The sequence below is a fragment of the Lycium barbarum genome, chromosome 10, assembly GCF_019175385.1.
Source record: "Lycium barbarum isolate Lr01 chromosome 10, ASM1917538v2, whole genome shotgun sequence".
Classification (NCBI taxonomy): Eukaryota; Viridiplantae; Streptophyta; class Magnoliopsida; order Solanales; family Solanaceae; genus Lycium; species Lycium barbarum.
Genome location: NC_083346.1, coordinates 32,116,044 through 32,138,251, shown reverse-complemented (window position 1 = coordinate 32,138,251; position 22,208 = coordinate 32,116,044). Strand labels below are relative to the sequence as shown.

The window sequence follows — 22,208 nt, the reverse complement described above, 5'->3', positions numbered from 1 at the left end:
AATTGATTCTTGACTTTTGGTTGTTCATGCAATTCTGCAAAGGCAGACCTAGGGCAGGTTCTACTGGTTCAACTGAAACTATTGCTTTAAGCTCAAACAACATTTTTATGCAACGTATAATAAAATCATATCTATTCTGAACTACTGACTCTAGATCTTGTATCCGCGTCAGATATTTATCATTAGTTGACTTGAGCACAAAGAGGAGAATTGTAGACTTTGGTAATTCTTCTCTTTCTTTCTTTTTTTCCCTTAAGTTTTAGAGGAGAGGATGCGCAGAAGAATTTCGTCGATCATCTATATACAGCTTTGCAGGATGCGACGTGTCTATGCCATCCTTCGTTTTGGTGTTCTTCCTTGGTTATAACGATAGAGTTGCACTGAAAGAGCTTTCTTACGGTTTGTTCGATTTGCTGGGGTCTGATTTGCTCCCTCTTTTCGGCATGTCCCAAAGTAATTAGTATATATGGTCTTAGAGTCCCCTTGGCAATCCTTCCATCATTTGCATTTTTTGTCAGAGGAATTCACACATTCAAAGATGATGAGAAAATTGAAAGGGGGAAACCTATTTCACCCTCACTTTTCAAAGCAGTCGAAGAGTCGATGACTTCCATCATGATGTTCTCCCAAAACTATGCTGCTTCATCATGGTGTCTACATGAGCTTATTAAGATCACTGAATGCATGATATTCAGGGGACAGATTGTTCTCCCCGTCTTCCATGATGTGGATCCATCGGTCATAAGAAAACATAAAGCAAGTGTCGGTAAGGTTTTTGCTAAACGTGAGTTAGATTTCAAAGATGATGAAGAATGGGTGAAGAGATGGCGGACAGCTATGACAGAAGCAGCACATCAATCTGGCTGGGATTTGCCAAATATTGCTAATGTGTAAATTTGTGTTAAAACTTTTAACTGTTCTTGACTTCCAATTGTGCCTTGTTTTCCATAAGAACAACACAAAAACTAGGTAAATGCTCAGTTGGAAACTCTATTACATACAAAGACATTTTAGTTCATGAATTCTATACCACATGAGCAGGAAAAAAGCTTAGCCTTGATTATAGTGTGGTTAAGACCAGACAATCTTATCGAACAAATGTGATATAAATTAGAAATGTTGTAACTGCATCCGATTTACTAAAGTTGGAGGAGATTATTCTGATGGAATGTTGCTCTAGAAAGTTTTTTTTTTTTCACTCTCTACTATCTTCCTTTTTTCTAGATGAGATTGAACACAAGGTACTTTAGTCATCTGCTAAATTGGATTTTAAGAACATTAATTACACAGGAAGAACTAAGTCAAGAATAAGATACCTAAGTGGTAAGTAGTAAATCTGTACACATGAATGAATCTTTTCTGCATGGACTTGCATAATAATAGCTGTCTTCATCGAGCTTGTAATTCATTTTTTTTCCTGATACCAGGCACGAATCAAAATGTATCCAGCGAATTGTAGAATATGTCATGGACAATTAGGCCATACTGCTCGTGATCCTACTGAAAATCTTGTTGGAATACACTCCAGAATAGGGAGGGTATGTTCCTTGTTGGATCTGGGGTCTGATAAAGTTCAATTCGTTGGAAAATGGGGAATGAGCGAAATTGGAAAAACAACTATTGCAAGAGCAATTTACGACATGATTTTCAGTCACTTCCAAGGTGTCACTTTCCTTCATGAAGTTAAAGAGAATTCAGCCAACTCGGTAAGAAGACGACTAAATGTGTAAAAGGTCCCAAAAGCCGGGATTGGTTTGGTGCAGGCAGTAGAATCATCGTAACAACAAAGGGTAAGCACTTGCTCTGGCGATATAAGGTGGAGAAAATGTATAAAGTGAGCCTGTTAAACACTGATGAAAGTATTGAGCTCTTTAGTTTGCATGCATTCCAGAAAACCATCCTAAAAGTGAATATAAAAAGATCACAGATGAAGTTGTTCAATTTGCAGGCGGTCTTCCATTAGCTCTTAAAGTGTTGGGTTCCATTCAGTATGGTAGAAACATGTTTGAGTGGAGAGATGCAGTAGATAGACTCAAAGAAATTCCAGAAGGCGAAACTGTAGAAAAACTCGAAGTAAGTTTTAATGGACTAAGTGAGGTTGACCAAAAGATATGGCATGTTTCTGCAAAGGGAAGAAGAATGATACAGTAAGTAGAATTCTTCGCAGCTTTAGTTTTACACCTGCAATTGGTATCAATATCGGTGTCTACGGCCTCATATATTTATGCAGATTGCACATTTAAACAGGTTGGGATCGTTCCGAGGCTTTGAGGAAGGGCAAGGCCGTTACTTGAACTTGGGACTTCGAATCTAAGAAAGTTGATACTTCTAATCTCTAATGAAAATATGTTTTTGGTGAATTTAATTAATTAATAAGGGTAAGGGTAATGGGGGTGTCGTACTCGTAAGTTGACAAGCATTTGTGCATGTACCGATGCCATATTTTGAGTAATTAACCATTTGTGGGACTGATTGGTGAAATCAATGTGTTATGAAACATGTTTTAGTTGGAATGAAAGATAGTTATCGTGTAGGGATCTAGTACCTCAGTTGGTTGACTACCTGAACTCTCACCTTATTGGTGAGGGTTTGAATATCTACATTGTAATCCCCTTCCCCTACCCCCTATGTAATAATAAAAAAAAAATAGTTATCGTGATTATCTGACTATGTAACATCATCCCGAATATCAGTTACACTCGCATAGCTGAACTTCTTTTGTGTAGTTATCTGAGTAAAGGATATGCCGTGTGTGCATATGAATTTTATGCTTTCATATGATATCTAATTCTCATTACACTTGATGATTTATATGGCTATACCCGAGGGGAAATAGGTTTCGGGTGGAGTGATGTAAATTTGAGGGAAAATGGTTTTAGGTGAGTGTTGATTATGAGTTGACAGTATGTTGATACAGTTCGTACTTGCATGTGGAGATCATCCGTGATGGGTATATGAACCTTGTAAGTCCCCCACGGGTCACGACTACCTGTTGCAGGAGTGGTCATTGCATTTTTATTTATTATTTTCTGATCTTGTTGAGCTTATTATTGAATTCTGAGTTGAATCATGCTATTTGTTCTAGTTGTTGACTTCTGAGATTTTGCTGAATTGTAGAGTACTCTCTTTGTTATCTTTTGAGTTTATACATTTATATATGTTGAGGCTAACACCAGTTAAAGTGTAGAAGTAAGCGCTTTCAAAGACCAACGCTCGCTACTACTTAAAGTTAGGTTCAGTCAATGATGCTTATTGAGTACATGTTGATCCTCGTACTCCTAATACACTTTTGTTGCACCCTTTTTGTATGCAGAGTAAGCCCTGTGTACTAGTGGAGTTGTTGATCATAGAGGTTGCTAGTTGGAGCATTTGGGATGAGCTGTTTGGCTGATCTGCAGCATCGTACTTCACTTTTATCTATTATTTTTATCTTTTTATTCCGAGATGGTTGTATATGGGCTCATTCCCTTTGTATTCGTATTAGAAGCACTTGTACTTATGACACCAGGTTTTTGGGATGTACTTTAGTTTTTTGCATGTTTATGAGTATGAGACAGTTTATGACTTCAATGTGGTTCTCACTTTACTTTTCCGTGCATTAATTGATTAAGTGTTAAATTGGTTTAAGTTCGCCTACTGGGTTAGGAGTAGGTGCCATCATGGATATTATAATTTTGGGTCATGACAATTTGGTAACAGATCCTTAGGTTCATAGGTGTCATGGGTAGAAAAGCAATGTTTAGTAGACTCTTGCAGATCGATACAATGACGTATGTGGTTATCCTCAAGAGGCTATAAGACACTTATGAAAAATTTGTTCTTATTCGACGTACTTGATTCGACTTGAGTTCTAAGCTTCTTTGTTTCATTCTCTCACAGATGGTGGGACACGACTGACTGCGCCTACAGAGTAGGAGCCCGCATCGTACCCGCTGCTAGGGTCGTTGCACATAGTAGAGGCAGGGGACGAGGTAGGGGTAGATCTTGTACTGCAGCAACTGCTAGAGGCCGAGCACCAGCAGCTGCTCAGGGCCGTGTTAGAGCCGTATCTCCTAAGCTAGAGGTTATTCTTGAGGATGAGCCGATTCCGGTGGATACATTTGAACCAGCACAGATACCACCTAGTTTTCATTACTACTCTTGTACTTCAGGATTCTTTGGTGCGCATGTTGGATTTCCTTGAGGGTATGACTTATGTGGGTATCTTACTAGTCACTCCAGATAGTTCACAGACTAGGGTCGGAGGTCAGACTCTCGATTAGATAATTGGCCTAAGATTTCGGACCCTAGGGGCACAACCAACTGCAACTTAGCTCCACATATTATAAGTATGCGATTGCCTGGCATTGCTCTACACCCAGTCACTCAGCCTACGGTGACAGTAGAGAAGCAGAAGAGGTTTGATCGGTTCTAGATGATGAACCCACTACAGTACAATAGAGATCCTAATGATCATGCTTATGAATTCCTAATCATTTGCCAAGAGAGGTTGCACAACTTGGGGTTGGTAGAGACTCCAACGGAGTCTATTACACATCATTTCAGATGATTAGGACCACCAAGTAGTGGTGAGGGGCCTATGTTGAGACCAGACCAATAGGGTCACCTCCTCTTTTGGCTCATTTTCACTCAGATATTTTTGGAGAAGTTCCTTCCCTGCTGTGTGAGGGAGGATAAGAGAGATCAGTTTGAGAAATCGTGACAGGATGGCATGTCCTTGATTGAGTATAAGATGAGGTTTCATGCCTTGTCTCATCATGATTTGATGACACTCCCTGATGAGGCTGAGAGAGTGAGAAAGTTCACCAATTGGCTGATTTGTCTTATTTGCATAGCAGTAGTTGGCTGCTACATGACCTTTTTCCAGAGAGTAGTGGATGCAGCCAAAAAAGTCGAGTTTATCATGTGTCAGGACTATAAAGAGGGGATGGGCAAGAGTCCTCATCGGCATGATACTTATGGTGGCACCTCGTCTAAAGGTAGGGGTTACTCTGGGAGAGTTTATCACCACCAGTCCAGTAGATTTGTTCATGCATCCTTGCAGGCGTCTGAGGGTGGTCATTCTGGTCGCAGTACGTATAGTTGGGAGCAGGATCCTTATGGTTCATCATTCAGATCTTCAGGTCGTGGAGGACACTCAATTACTCTGGTCCTTCCTGATAAACTATCACACGTAGGGGCTGTTTTGAGAACGATGATCCAGGACATTACGTGAGGGATTGCCCCAGATTGAGGCATACTTCCCAACAATGTTCTTAGGCTCCCACGCCCAAGGCAACAACACAGCGGGCCAGGGATGGTACACAGGTGGTAGAGGTGATTCTCATTCTTGTTGGAGTGGTTCCCAGTCTGGCCAAGGTTGTGGTTGAAAAGGTACTCAGGCCGAGGGTGGTCGTGCTCAGTGTTACGCTTTTCTAGGCAAGCTAGTTAAAGGCATCAGATTCAGTTATCACAAGTATTGTTCTGATTTGCCATCAATCAACTTCGATATTATTTGATCCAGACTCTACTTACTCTTATGTGTCTACATACTTTTCTTCGAGCTTGGACAAGCTATGTGATTCACTTGCTTTCCTTTTCCGTGTTTCTACTCATGTCAGAGATTCTGTGATTGTGGGTCGAGTCTATCGGTCTTGTGTGGTTACTTTTATGAGGTATGATACTTCGGTAGATTTGATAATTCTTAAAATTGTGGATTTCTAGATTATCCTAGGCATGAATTAACTATCTTCTTATCACGCGATCTTGGACTGTCATGCCAAGATAATTAATTTAGTCATGTCGTGAGTTCTTAGGTTGGAGTGGAAGGGTGTCTTTAGCCATGCACCAAAGAAAGTGATATCTTTTGTGAGGGCCCAACGAATGATATAGAGAAGGGTGTTTAGCTTATTTGGCGCACATTCGAGACACTAGTGCTGAGACTCTACACTTGACGTAGGACTTGTATATTCATGATTTGATAAAAAATGGTTCAAACTTAACGTTATTTTGTTAGCTCATATTAGAAACTACTTCATATATGCTACATTTCTGTGGCTCTCAGCGTACGTAATACCTAAAAAAATTAGGTGAGCTTTTCTGGAATAATGATTCGAAGTATTTTCAAGTTAATTATTTCATTATCTACTCCGCTACGTTATCTTGTTTTAGTCTCCTTATGTTCTTACTTTGATCACAAATATATTATTACTTTATTTTCTTTATGGTTTCTATTTGATTAGTTAAACATTAACAACAAACATACTCTCTTTTGAGTATTTCTTTTCATGTAGACCGCGATCAAGGGGACATTGTCGTTTAAAGGTCAACCACAACATCTAATGGAGTCAACACAAGTGGAGTCGTTGCCCCAACGGAGCCAGTTACGTAATGGGGCATGATAACAACAACAGGTTATAATTGACTTCTTGTATGAAGTGCACATATAGCTTTATAAAAATAAAATAATTTGTTCCTCCCTTCTTTTCTAATTTTATATGTCACTTTTTTAAAAGTCTCAAAGACTTGACAACTTTTGCTATTATGCTAAATTTTCGACATGTTTTTCATACAATCTATACATTAAAACTGTTTGAGCTTCACAAGACTTTTGAATCTTAAATATTTGTTTTAGTACTCTCGAACACTTTTTAAATAATTATTTTGTCCCGTTTTAAGGTATTTAAGAAAGTCAAACATACCAAAACAGAATGAAGGGAAGTAGCATCGCATTGGACCCATTTTCAGGCTCGTCGTACCCTGATCTCACTTATTTCTTACGCTTAACTTTAACTTTATGTGATGTTGACTTACTTATGTATTGTAGTCCCTAATGTTAAATTCTCCACCAAAATTAAGGTGGCACACATTTTTACTAATAAGTTTCTCATTGTCTATAGTTTATCATTGCTAAGAATTGAGTTCGAATTTTGGTTTACCAGCCACGCTGCAAAGCAAAAGAGCTCGCTAGAGTCTGTAGTCCAAGGAAGACAAAGCTCAACTTATCCTTTCTCCATTATTCACACACGAGTTATAGTATATTTTGTTTATTATCTGCATGTCGCAAAAAGGTCGGTCTGTTATCTTTTGCACTTTTCACTCTATGTACTATATGTAGACTAGTTCTACGTGTTCTTGTACGCTGGAAGCAACCAGGTTAGTTTCTTTTTTCCTCGTCTTTCCACTCTACATGCGCAAACATGATTATATGAATAAGCTTTTCTTTTTGTATTTTGTTTCACCCCTTTAAAGTATTATACCGGAAGCAAAATAGGCCCTTTAACTAATTAATTTGTTTGTAATTCGCGTTGTTTAATTGTGTTATATTATGGGGTATTCAAGTTTAACCTTTTTCAAGTTGTGTTCCTAGAAGTTGTCCTTTTTAATTCGTGCGTTTATTACGTAAGTTTTATACCAAAACTCTAAATAATAAGAGGCTCCTTTTATATTTTTAAATATATCTCCTTCGTCTATTTTTCCTTTCAATAAGTATCCTTATATCAATTTAAAGTTATATTCAATCTTACTTTTCTTTAACAACCTCTTTATGCATCATAAACAAATTGTCTTTCTCTTTCAGTTAACTAGAATCATCAATTGGCGCATTCATCCACATAGCTTACTTTGAGATAGTAATAATTAATTAATCAATATGTAGGTTTTTAGTCGTTTAGTTATTTCCAATTTAGTTTAATTCACTTAATCCCACCGAGTTCTAAATTTGGTTAGGACCCATTGTGGATCTTGAAAAGTGTCTAACACGTTCCCTTTGAGGTAAATTGAACTCTTATTCAATCTCAGGTTAGCAGACTTTTAAAATAGAATTATTCCCCATTAGTATAGTAAAATGATGCTCAAACATACCTTAACTCTTTAGGTGACGATTCTTCTATTTTAAAAATTCTAGAAGAGTTATCACATGTCGAGACCTGTTTTTCGCGAGAAAATGGCGGAACAACATGATGACTCCACTGGAGATACTTAATTTCTAACCATTACAGATTCATGTTTATGTGGGGTTTTGTTATTTGCTTGCATTTGATTGTGTTTTCTTTGTTGGATTTATTTGTTTTTTACCTTACTTTATTTGTTGTTTCCTTACTTAATTCTCTTTCCTTGCATTACACCCCTTTTTCCTTATTCCGTTTAATTGTTTTCATATTTATGTTTCTTTCCATGCATAATTTATTTCCTTATTCCCTTATTTGTTTCCATATTTAATTTATTTTCTTTCCATATATAATCTTTTTCTTTATTCTCTTTATTTGCTTCCTTATCTAATTTATTTTCTTTTCATGCATAATCCTTTGACTTATTCCCTTTATTTGTTTTCTTGTTTAATTATTTTCTTTTCATACACAGCCCCTTCCTTTATTCCTTTTATTTATTTCCTTTCCATGTATAATTCTTTCCTTATTCCCTTTATTTGTTTTCTTGTTTAACTTATTTTCTTTGCATGTACAATCCTTTTTTTTATTCCCTTTATTTGTTTCCATGTTTATTCCTTCCCATGTTCCCTTTATTTGGCTCCATATTTAATATATTTCAATGATAACCTTTTCCCTTTATTCCATATCTGCTTCTGTGATTAACTCTTTTGGTTGTAGTTTTATTTAAGCATTTTTATAACTAACCAATTTTCTTTTTGTTTTATTGTTCTTTCTTTATCTCTTTATTTTCATTTATTATTTTGTTACCGCTTTACTTGGACTGCGTATTTTGTTACCGCTTTTCTTAAACTGCGTATTTTGTTACCGCTTTTCTTAAACTGCGTATTTTGTTACCGCTTTCCTCTATTTGCTATTTGTTACTGCTTTACATTAACTGTCATTCCGCTCATACTTCCTCCACTTAAAAAATTCACACTTCACACTTAAAATGGTTGTGTCGACCGTTCAATATTAAAAACACCCTTTTTGGGCAATGTCTCATGGTAGGTCGGCGCATCAACAACCATGAGCTTTCTGCTCTCAAGGTGTCTATTTGGGAGAATCGTGGCAAGATAAAATTCACTCTTATTAAATAGAGCTCAACCGCACATCTCTTCATTTAAGAGATATGCATTCTATTAAACCTAGGAGATTTTAATATCCTTGGTGTATCAAGGACAATAGTTTGACTTTGTACCAAGTGCAAAGGGGTTTTGGAGGGGAGGGGGGGGGGGGGGGGGGGGGGAGATTGTAGGCTAACAATTATGTGGTGCAGGTTCTAATGGAACAAATCCAAGGTTTAGCATGGTTTGGTGTATGCCTGATGAAACGAAGCTATGGTGGAGGGATCTGGGTCCCCATGGTTAAGAGGAAGTATGCAAGGTATTAGGTAATCTACAATCTCTAATGGAAATCACGCCATAAGAGAACTCATTAAAGTAGCCACTGCATTCTAGGATGAAAAGAAGGCCGTGTTCAGATTTGGAGATGTTGAAATGATGCCGTTGTTGGAGAAAATTGGAGGTTATGTGGAAAATGTAAGCTTGTTGTGGAGAAATAAAAATTGGCAAAAATCTGAGGTAACTAGACCAAAAAATCCCTCACTGAGTGAATTCCGTGAGTTTTCCGGACTTCATGGAAGCAAAGGTTTGTCTTACATGTCAAAATCAAGAATACCTGGTTCTTATTTGTTCGATAGATTTTGGAGTTGACACCTAATTTTGTGTCTCATTTATTTCAATTTACCTCCCTGAGCTTCTATTTTGTTAATACATTAATCATATTATTTTTCCTACTTTTCTCATAATATGAAGCCAATTTTTTAATCAGTTTCTCTATTATTGTTGTTATTGTTATCACCCGTACACGTTCATTTTATTATTTTTCGTTATAAAAATTATTTCACACATGCATTAATTATTCACTCTCCGACTTATTCAAGTAAGTTAATTTTTTTGTCATAATATTCATATTTTTTTAATATATAAATATGTATAGTTTAGCCTTTTCATTAGAAAATTACTATCACACTTATATCTAAAGTTATTTTTTATTATAATTATTTTATTATTGCACCAACTATTTATTAAAAGGGTTTTATGCTCTCTACTCTTGTTATTATGAAAAATGAACAAAATCTTTAAAATTACTATTTTCATCAAAATGCATTAAATTAGAATTTTCATACCCAAAGGGTACTTTACTAATGTATTTTTTTCTACTATGTATTTATCTATTTAATTTAATTAATTTTCTTATTCTATTAATTTTTTGTACCTATTTATATTATTATTTTTTGTAGCATAGAATAGAAGCCATAAATTAAATAAGGAGAAAGAATAGCCAAAAATTGTCCATTGTTTACATTCTTTCCAATATTTCCTTTTCTCTTTCTCTTTTTATCATTTTTTTCAGCTACCCAAATCAGCTCCTCCAATTCCAAGATAATCAACATTTATTCTCTTCTATTTTTTAACCTGTAACTTTCTTTCCTTCTTCTCCATTTCTCCTTGCTCATTAATTCCTTCAATCCAAATGTTTTCCATTCTTGCCACCAACAGCAAATCTAACGTGTGTTCCCTCCTCTTTTTTTCCAAATATTTATCAGCAGTTTATTTGCTTATTTTCTGATATTGATTTTTTTTTTGTTTTTTTCCTTTTCCTTTTATTTTCTTTCCTTAACTTCTTCCCCATAATTTCTTATCAGTAATCACCAATCTTAGCAAAATCCCCTCAAATCAATTTTTTTTATTTTTTCTCCTATTTCAAAATTATTGTCATCAATTATTTCTCCTATCATTTTTTGTTTTTCAATTCTCTCACTATAAATATCATTCGTGATACTAATTATGAATAATTATTTCTTTGTAGAGATTTGAAAGAACACCTAAAGTAGTAATCAGAAATGCACCTTTGAAGCAAAAATGGAGGGAAAAAAATGGCAACAATGAGGCAACGAATACGAAAAGAAAGAGGAGAGTGCAGTAATGAAAAAGGTAAATCGTATTTGAGAGGGACGAGAGTTAGAGAATCCTTTTGAGAGGCAAGAAATGATATTTATAGTGAGAGAATTGAAAAATAAAAAATGGTAGGAAAAATAATTGATGGCAAGAATTATGAATTAGGAGGAAAATAAAAATTATGATTTGAGGGGATTGTGCTAAGATTTTAGTGATTAATGATAAGAAATTAGGGGGAAGAAATTAAGGAAAGAAAATAAATATCAGAAAATAAGCAAATAAACTACTATTAAATATTTGGAAAAGAAGAGGAGGGAGCACTGGTAAAATTTGCTGTTGGTGGCAAGAATGGAAAACATTTGAATTGGAGGAATTAATGAGCAAGGAAATATTGAGAAGAAGGAAAGAAAATTACAGGTAAAAAAAAGGAAAAAAAATAGAAGAGTGACTGAATGTTGATTATCTTTAAATTAGAGGAGCTAATTTGGTTAACTAAAGAAAATGATGAAAGGAGAGAAAAAGAAAACAGTAGAACCTCTCTAAATTAATATTGTCGGGATCATGAGATATTATTATTTTGTAGAGGTATTATTTAATCGATAAATTAATATTTATTAAGTTAAAGAGTGTTTTCGAGATTCAATGAAGGTTAATTTTGATTACATCAAAACCATTGTATCTTACTAATTTATGTATCATATTTATTGAATTAATATAAAAAATAAATTCATTATACATAAAGTACATGTATGATGTATGATTCATCGTAATGGCTTTTTTTATTAAATGATTCATTGTAATGTTCATTGTTTATTCATTGTAATTAATAAATCATTGTAATGTTCATTGTTTCTTAATAATCAAATATTATTCATTGTATTTTTACTAAAAACATTCAATGTATGATGGTGAGAGAATAAACTATAGAAGCAACATAGAAAATTTCTTCAAACCGTACCCAACAATGGATTCTCATCTAAAAGGGTGTCACAAAATCAACAATGACAGATCAAATACGTAAAGCATTATGTGATTACAAAAGAGATCATACCACATGCACTCAAAAAGATTTGCAGTTGTGGCTTGATGAAAATTTTCATTTGAAAGTTAGTCAAGGTACAATATCAAACACACTCGAACGATCAGCTGAGTATGTTTCGGCTAACTTAGAAAAAGGAAGGGATATCAAGCGGCACAAGCTAGCAAAATTTCCAAACATGGAGAAGGTTGTTTATGAGTGGTTTCTCCAATACCAAGACCGTGTGAATATAACTGGAGAGTTAATTTTGGAGAAGGTGAGAGATACAATGAAACTTTTGTATCCTCGACAAGATTTTGAGCACAACTTTTCTCAAGGTTGGCTTGAGAAATTCAAGCTAAGACATGGTATCAAGTCATTTCGTCATTTCGGAGAGAGTGGTTCGGTTGATACGCAAGACATGGAGACGAAATTGGAGTCCATAAGGAAAAAAATAGACCAGTTCCCTATGAAAGATGTTCTTTATATGGATGAAACTGGTTTTTTTACAGGGTACAAGCTGATCATTCTCTTGCTACGAAACAACTTGAAGGAAGAAAGCAGGACAAAGAAAGGGTCACGGTTGTTATTTGTTGCAATGAGGATGTATTTAAAAAAATTCCTTTATGGATTATTGGAAAATATGCAAAGTCATGTTGCTTCAAGAATGTCAACATGAATAGCTTGAATTGTCACTATCGTACAAACAAATGAAACAATTGCACAATAGTGAAGAATGACATTTTGCGGAAAACTAAATCATCTTAAGCAAATAAATACGTTAATCACACACTGAAACTTATAGGTCAATCGTATTCTACGGATCCTTAATACTATGGTGCTCAAAACTTTTCCTAGGGGATCACCAGAACCCTTACCTCGAACTCTGGTCCAAAAAGGATTTTTTCTCTTGCTTGATAAACTCGGTTTTCCTTAAATAAATTAGGTGGCGACTCTAAAATACTAAAATCCAATTAGAGCACCAACAATCTCTTAGTAGCTTTTATGAGCCCGCATAAAAGTGAACCGTAACACCTACCTCATAAAATAAAACCCAAAAGGTAAATATATATAGGAGGGACACATAAAACCTAACCTCCGAAACAACAAAACATGAATCATGCATCCCCAATTATCTCTTACATGGCCTCACCCTATAATAAATAATCTAAAGGGAAACTTACATAAACAACTACCTTTTATAAGCTCCTAAAAATATATAGCTACAACTTTGCAATTTACAAACCGCAGCTACCTTTGCAATTTCGGCTATATTTCCGTGTTTTTAAATACAGCTGTAAGGTTGCTATCCGAAAATACAGCTGAATACACCAAATACATGTGACATATATCTGACCAAATACACTGAAATACATTTCAATACAGCGAAATCTTAGGTTGCTAATCGAAAACACCTCAATACATCAAATGCATATGACCTGAATGTTGTGCAACCAATTTTGTTAATATAGTCAGATACATGTGTATTTGATTGTATTTATATACAGTAGAAACTTGCACATTTAAATACAGCCAAAACAAAAGGATTATCAGTATATAAATACAAAGAAAATGACCACACCAGCTACAACACGCCTCATGTATAGTAGCTACAAAATGTAAAATGTAGCTACGAAATGTAATTATTACAAAAGACATTTATAATTCATAAATAGCTCTTAGAAGTAGCTATGACATGTAAATTTTCCTAATCTAAATCCGATTCCTAGGTGATATGGATTTTGGTAGGTGTTAAACAACCTAGAGAAATATGAAATACAAGCAAACCACACCCAATAACTGCACCTTGGCATCTGCTAGTTTGTTTGTGGCATGATTCAAAATTTACACTAGCCGTAAAAACGCCTACTTCTAACCCCGTAGGTGAACATTAAACTAATTCTTAATAACTTAAACAATTAATCAGCGGAAAGATGAAGTAAAGAAACATTAAAACAAGTAAACCGTATAGATGATTACCCTAATTTTGGTTGGAATCTCTTTCCCCAATATCCAACAGTTATCACAATTATATATTTTAAGTACATAATTAGAGTGATTAATTACACTCTTCCTTCTTTTATTGAGGCCATTGTCTATGTCCTCCTCATTGTTCACCTTTTGTATGATAAGTATACAGATTGGGTCATGCCTAAATGGCTAACCCACAACCCACTTTGAGTGGATTTTCGCGAAAAAAAAGAGATTAGTTTATCATTATTTTTAAAATAATAAAATTAAAAGTTTACTAATTAATAATATTTTAATAAATTAAGAAATATATTTGGTAATTATTACGTAATTTCTAATATAAATAAAATCTTGATTAAAATATTATACTTCTCACGTTTGTCATCGTGTTCCTTTAATCACACGAGCCAAAAATTGTGATAGACTAGTCTGTCAACAAATTCAGCACAAATTTTGTTATGATTATTGGACTGGATAAAACAAAAGGAAAGTCAAAAGAGTTCACATACATGTATAGCTGCTCTCCATAAAAAATAAAACAAAATAAAAAAAAAAAAAGTTGGAAGAAGAAAAAAAAAAAAAAAAAGAAACTGCTCTCCATTGAATTGTACTATTTTACGTAAAAGAGAACAAGCAGCATCATTTCTGCAATCTATTACATGCCATCATGGGTGGCTCGATTATAAGGCCAATAAAATAAGGAAAATTTATTTGGTGTATCTATCTCTAAGACTTATTTATGAATAGTAACTAGCCTTTCTTATATTTAAGTTTAGTAGCTATATTATTCAAATTTTACAATTCATAGCTACCCGCTTTTTACTAATTAATTGTGCTGCCCCCATATCCCTACATACACGCTACATGATTATCTCTCTTCCTAAATATACTCTCTTCCTAAATACACGACAATTAACTCCCCAATTCTCTTAATTTCTATCATTATTCAAATCAGTTTCTATTACATCTTTAATTCTCATATCCGTTTTTCAATTCTCATATTAGTTTCTCATTATGAAGATTTGAGCAACTAACAATTTTTTTTAAGTGGGTACATGACTCATATTGAGAGTGTTGATGAAATTAGTGAAAGGAAAGAGAAAAAACATGAAGGTCATGGAGAAACAATGTTGTTAATGGATTTCTGTTTTGGATGACCAAGGAAATAGAGATGTCGAATAAGAGAAAAAGGAGAGCAGAAACATGTTTTATTACAGTGTTAATAGTTCCTTAGGTGCTGTAGCATCATCTAGGAGCAAGAGAATAGGTCATTGGTATAGAAACACCATTGATGAGAGTTGTGGAGTTTCATGCCCACCAAGTGTTTGATAAACTGTTTCAGTATATTTTTGTGTATTAACAAACAATATATTTAATTTTCAGTATATTTCAGTGTATTACTTCGCTGTATTTCAATGTATTTATCTTTTTTTTTTTTGGCGTAAATATAGTGAATGTTCCAAATATATAGCCTATTTTTGCTCCACTTTGTTTTCACGATTTTGTATCTCGCTGTATTTCAATGTATTTTTGCATTTTGTATTTCTAATTTATGAAACACTTCTGATATATTTCATTATATTCCATTATATATTCGCATACTACAACTTTATATTTTTTAAACAATCAACCATATTTTATTGTATTCCAGTATTTATTTTTCTGAATTTGGAAGTTTTTAGATCCTTGGTGGTTTTTGAATTAAAAAAATTTTGATTGTGATAAAAGTTGAGAGATATTCGTGAGCTGTTATGGAAGAACAACCGTTATGCGTGATTTATCCCAGATTTTTTTTTAAAAAAATTGTTCCATAAATAGGGCCTGATTTTACTCTCTAGTGATTTGTCTTTCTTGTATTTCATTATATTCCATTGTATATGTGCATACTACAACTTTTGAATGGAGTGATTTTGATTGACAGACGTGAGCTGTTATGGAACCTCATAAGGTTTGCGTGAATCGTGGAAGCATTAATACAAATTACCATTTAATTTGAAAAAGATTTTTATTGCCTTAAATGAAGCCATTTTTTACTCAAAAGCGTCGTTGTATTTCGAAAACGCGAAATTTACTGGAAATACAGCCAAAAGTAGTTACGAATTGTAATTTTTCAACTTGTAGCTATAAATTGTTAGAAGCTATTAAAAGATAGCTATTTGTGTAAGTTTTACATAAAATAATCGCTTGAGGCCCCAATTTTTTTCGGGCCCCATTTTTTTTTTAAAGATGTATTTTATATATAAATTGTTGCCTCAATCGAAAGAAGTTTCATGCCCACCAAGTGTTTGATAAAATGTTTCAGTAAAATTGATAAAATCTTATCTAAGATCAGTAATGTCTCAAGAGAGATTGAATGGATTAAATATATTATCAATTGAAAAGAAATTATTAGAACAAATCGATTATAAAACAATAATTAATGACTTCGCATCTGAAAAAACTAGAAAAGTAGACGTTATATATATAACGATCTTTCTTTAAAAAAAAATTAGGCCCTCTATTTGATGTTTGACTTTAAGCCTCCAATGTTGTTGAGACGGTCCTGCATGCCATACTACTATACTTATTACTCTATTATTCAAATGTGCACCAATCAAACAAAAGAGAGAAGAGGGGAATATATAGTTAACTGACGTTGAGGCTTGTTTGGAGGTATATACTCCTTCAAATGAAGCTAAAGATTTGACGTCATCAGAGAATGGAATTAATTCTGTGACACTTCTCGCTGTTGAAGCGGATTCAGAATTTATACTTTATAGGTTCAACCTTTTAAGATTCTTAATTGGACCCATTGTATTTTGAAAGTTATGGGTTCATGTCTACTTTTTATTATAATTTTAATAAATTTTTACACATAAATTTATGTTCCACGTCGAAATTGAACCGCCACCTTAAATGCTACATACGCCGTTGTCTCGTTGTACGTACTTACTAGATATTCACATGTGGATTTAGAAATTTGAACATTATGGGTTCGAGATTTTACCATCTCTTATTTTAGTTACTACATTAAAGATCTATTATTTATATTTATTTGATAAACTTTTTAACACATATACAAAATCCGGGCAAAAAATTACTGAATTAAGATGAAACGATAAATTGTTGACTAGATCCCATGTTGGCATGTTAATTAGCTAAGTGAAGTAAATCACCCCTTTTAGTTTTTAGCAGATGGTGTCATTTACCTTAATTAGATCATCTTTTGAGCAAGTAATATGTACTCAAAATCAATTGCCATAAGTTAGTCATTTCGGGAACATCCAATTGACTGCATAGGCGCCCCCCTCCCCCTCCCCCACCCCCTCTCTCTCTCACGCACAGTTATTTTTCTTTTAGTTATTAAAACTCCGACCATACATGGTGTCATATTGGACACACCAAATCTAATTTTTAATACTATTTCCCCCCCTACTAAGTCATGTATAATATAAATTCCAATTGTACCATATTCATGTTGAAGAGTAACAAGGATAATTTTCAGCTTCTTTCATTAAATAAATAACGACTATAATATGAATAAAAATTATCAGCTGACCTCATTTATAATTAAAATGGAAATTTATTGGATAATATGAAAAGATAATGATCTAGAATTATTCTATCTAACATAACAAGTCATACTTTTCCAAATATGGAGGAATTTGGTCCGTCAAAATGTTTGCCCTCGATAATGTTCCACTCTTGACAAAAGATTGTAATTTTAGGGTGTGTTTGGTACGGAGCAAAACATTTTCAAATTTTCAACTTTTGGTTGTTCAAAGTGTTTTAGAAAACAATGAAATTCGACCAAAATTTTCGACCACACGAGGTCGAAAAAGGCCAATTTTCGACCAAAATTTCGACCACAAGGCATGGTCGCTAACAGCTAGGGTGAAATTTTTTTCGACCTCACGTGGTCGAAATAAGTTTTCTACCTAAATTACGAAAATAAATTTTTCGACCACTTGAGGTCGAAAAAAGTTGTTTTTTATTTAAATATTAATAAAAAGTTTCGACCGCGCGCGGTCGAAAATATTATTTTTGTATAAATATTTTTTTAAAGTTTTTGACCTCTTGTGGTCGAAATATGAAAGAATATTAAAAAATAAAAATAAAAAATCAAAATTTCGACCACATGAAGTCGAAATTTAGCAATATTGTTGCCAGATTTCGACCTCATGAGGTCGAAATTCAAAATGTTGCCTAGTTTTTTGACCTCATGCGGTCGAAATTCTAATTTCTGGGTACAATTTCGACCTCACTAGGTCAAAAATTATCAATATCTGGGTTGATTTTCGACCTAATGCGGTCGAAAATCTGGAAAAAAATTTCCAGCATTCAGCTGCTTTTACAGCAGCCCACCAGCCAATCTCATTCATCAACCAAATCAACAATACAATTCATCAACACATACAATTCATCAAAGTACTTCTACAATCATAAACTACAACATTCTACAATCAAATTCAACCTCAAATTCCAATTTAAAGTACTTCTAATTCAAATTACAACTACATTGAAACACTTAAACATCATAAACTTAAACAACCATAAACTACATTCTACAATCAAATTCACCTTCAAAGTACTTCTAATTCAAATTAAAACTATATTCAAACACTTAAATATCATATACATATCCAAGAAAACATAGCAAAATTAGAATCCAAAAGTATACGAATCAAAAAGTCAACGCTGGGGTGTTAGAGACATGATTCGAATCCTCCTCACTATCCTCATCCACAAAACCATGATCTACGTTGGCCTGTGACCTATGTCGTTTACCATGGGAAGGTCGTCTACGTTACCCCAATTATCACACACCATCTACATAATAAAAAAAAAAGGTTAGAAAAAATGTTGAACGAGACATACATACTAGTACAGAGAAGACCAAAATAGCTTAATTTGTATACCAACTGTATCAGTTATAAAAACTTAGTGGGATATAGGAGCAACATGAATTTGGAACAGTCGTAAATGTCTGAGAGTCAACAATCAAGAAATAACTCAAATTCTTTTAGTTCCAGTGTTCTTCAACAGTTCAACCTTTAACTCAAAGGGCATAGTTTACCTCCATACAGAAGCTAATCCACCTATATTCCATAGGGACATCAAAGCCAGCAATATTCTTCTAGACTAAAAAATGTTTACACAAGCAGGCCAAAAAAAAAAAAAAAAAATTCCTAATTAATAAGAAGAATGTGGCATTGAGATTAGATTTGTAAAGTTTCAGCATCATCAAGCTGGATTTTTTGTTATCGAAGTCAAAGTTTCCGATTTACATACTCTTTATCATCTTTCTTCTTTTCTTTTTTCCTTTTTTCTATCTGCAACTACCTTTCTATAAGAAAGTAACTTATATTTCTTCTTCGTTGTAGCACTTAATGGAATCAACCAAACCCCTCAAGTTAGTGTTGAATAGAAGGGCAGCTTTATTCAAACTTTCTATGCAGCCAGTAGTCATCGGATTTCTACCTCTGGCCATTGGGCTGCACCCATTGGGATATAATGCCATCACCACAAATTTCCTAGCTCCCATATTATACAACCTCTGCAATTTATAGGAAAATATACTTATTTATGTACTTGGATTAGTCACACTGACTATTACAAGAAGCAGCACATTTCGTATGTTTAATTATTAAACATACGGTGAAGAGCCGCTCAAAAGTAGTTTTTCAACCAATGAGATTTATGGTGGAGTAGTAAATACGGTTTTAATCTTATTACTTAAAGGTTTTGAATTCGATCCATTAAGTACAATGTCCCAATTGAAGCATATGCCACCAAAAGGGGAAACAGGAACCAAAATATTTGTAGATCTTTCCTCTGAATATTGAATAGTCAACAAGCACTGAACATGAAAACGACAGGAATGCCTGTAAAATAAAATAAAATAATTGAAAGCATACTATGTTTAAATGCTGACCTTGAGTTGGTGAGAGAGTGTAAGGGTCAAATTTGCAGTGAAATCTTGAATAGTAATATTGTTGTTGGCTAAGCTCAGGAAGTAGTTGAGTGAGTAGTCATTTCCTCCACTTCCCACTACAAACAAGTAATCCTTCAGTGATTCTTTGCTTTTGCACCCTAGCTGCTCCTCCAACTCTAGCAATGTCACATTCTCAAAGTTTCTGATTTGTTGATTCAAACTAATCACTTCCCCCTGAATTTTTTTAGCAGTAAAATATTACTACTATTATTCTTTTTGTCTCATTTTACATGATTGTATTATATTAGTACTATTATTTAATAGTATTCTTTTATTACAATCTTTTTTTTTTAGAAACGATAATAATATTATAACATTAAACAAGATCATTACAAAACAATGGATCCTCACGTACTTAGGAGAACTTGTTTAGACTCATGGATTCGATAACCAACAAGGTCAAATTTTGGAGCTAGCAAATGATTAGGAGAACATGGATTGTATTTCAAATCATCAGCCGTTAAAAGGAAAAAATACACTAGCGGGTCAAACAGATAAATCATTTGAGTTAAGAACAAGATTTCTTACAGTTCAGATGCTTTGACGAACAAGATTAATTGGAATTTCAATTTGAATACTACAACAACAACATTCAATTTCAACTCAAAACCCAAAAATAAAGTTAACATTCTAAACCCTAAAATAAACATTGAACAATCAATAAAGTTAACAAATCTACTAATTAAACTACAACTATACAAAGTAATGCAACTAATAATGATAAAATGAGATTGAAAACCAAAAACCCCCAAAAAAAAAAAAAAAGACTAACCTAGCTCACTGTTCAGTCGGTGGAGGCTGGTGGCTGCTCCGGTGGTAGTGGTGGACGGTGTCTGCGAGTGTAAACTTCTATTGGATCTTCTTGCCTGGATAATCTGTCCCTTCCTTCAACCATATTTTTTTTTCACAATATATTCAACTGAAAACAAAAGGCAAACAAATATTAAATATTCATTCAATCAACTACATCTACCCGTGAGACGTGATTTGAATCATCTAACTGTGTATCTCTATTTGAACCCATTTCATTTCCAAACAAGTAAATGGGTCAATTTCATATACCAGATTGAATCTTTTACCAAAAAGCAAACAAAGAAATATTATCTAAATCATCTAATACCTAAAACAAACATTGAACAATCAATAAAGTTAACAAATCTTCTAATTAAACTACAACTATACAAAGTAATGCAACTAATAATGATAAAATGAGATTGAAAAACAAAAACCAAAAAAAAAAGGACTAACCCAGCTCACTGTTCAGTCGGCGGCGGCTGGTGGCTACTCCGATGGTTTAACTGGACGGCGTCGCCTACTTGGAGAATGCCGGTGTTGGTGGGGTGGTGGGAATTTTGGGGAAGATGAGTTTAGAGAGGGTAAATTTTTTTGAAAGAGAAGAGAAAGTTTTGGAGGGAGATGAAATATTTTCATCGGCCTGTGTGGGTGTATTATTTATTGAACTTTTTCGACTGCATGTGGTCGAAAAAATTAAGCCAGATTTGACCAGATTTGAATTAATTTTTTCGACCTCATGCGGTCGAAATTTGATTTTTTTTTAATTTTTTAATTAATTATTTTATATTTATATAATTTACTTTTGTGTAAAATGATTTTTTTTCATTTATTATTTGTACAAAAAAAAATTCGACCTCATGAGGTCGAAATCATATTTTCCCGTAAAAAAACGACCCCATGTGGTCAAAATCCTAAAGAAAATAAAAAAAAAATTAATTTGGAATTTCGACCTCATGTGGTCGATTATTTTTTCACCAAAAAGTGAGGTAGAAATTATTTGGTCGAAAAATCCCCTCTTTTTAGTAGCGATATAAGTTCGTTCTCTCCTCCGAACCATCCAATGCACCCAACCCCCACCCCTTGACCATCTCACGCCCCTCCACCCCTGAACCCCCACTCCGCACTCCATCCCACCCCCTTAGTGTTTTACTAGATTACATATAAATGCTCTTGGGATAATACTTTTTTACTTACTTACCAAATACTAGAAAATAAGAAAGAAATCCACTTGTATATTTTCATGAAAAACATTTTCCTTCGTACCGAACACAGTCTTACTCTTCTAACTTATCATTTCCGTAAAATTTGTTGCCTCTCTGTGCTTTATAGATAGGCATTTCTAGTTGATTGTTAACGAGTCATACATAAAATAAAAACAGGTCATAAAACCAAAAGCAATAACAACACATATAAAACAAAACAAACGGATTTTATTTCAGGATAACCCTAATCAAAATAACATTTCTACTGATGGAATCATGGAACCTACTTTGAAAAACCTTAAAACCTAAAATAACTACTTACCATGCATAGAGCAATTATTTTGTTCTTATCAAAACCTAAGACAAAATTCTAAAGATCCT

At 33.9% G+C, this 22,208-nt stretch overlaps 1 long non-coding RNA gene and 1 pseudogene across 1 annotated transcript; one reads left to right on the top strand and one right to left on the bottom strand.

The window, feature by feature from the left end:
- The first annotated feature begins 11,831 nt into the window (after positions 1-11,831).
- Positions 11,832-12,599, top strand: LOC132614067 (CENP-B homolog protein 2-like; annotated as a pseudogene).
- A 6,084-nt stretch (positions 12,600-18,683) lies between these two features.
- On the bottom strand, positions 18,684-21,587 carry LOC132614776 (uncharacterized). The gene is made up of 4 exons (XR_009572443.1): positions 21,079-21,587; positions 20,603-20,749; positions 19,771-20,004; positions 18,684-19,392 (listed from the first exon to the last, which is right to left on the bottom strand). It is a non-coding gene; the product is annotated as an uncharacterized LOC132614776 (long non-coding RNA).
- Positions 21,588-22,208: the final 621 nt, after the last annotated feature.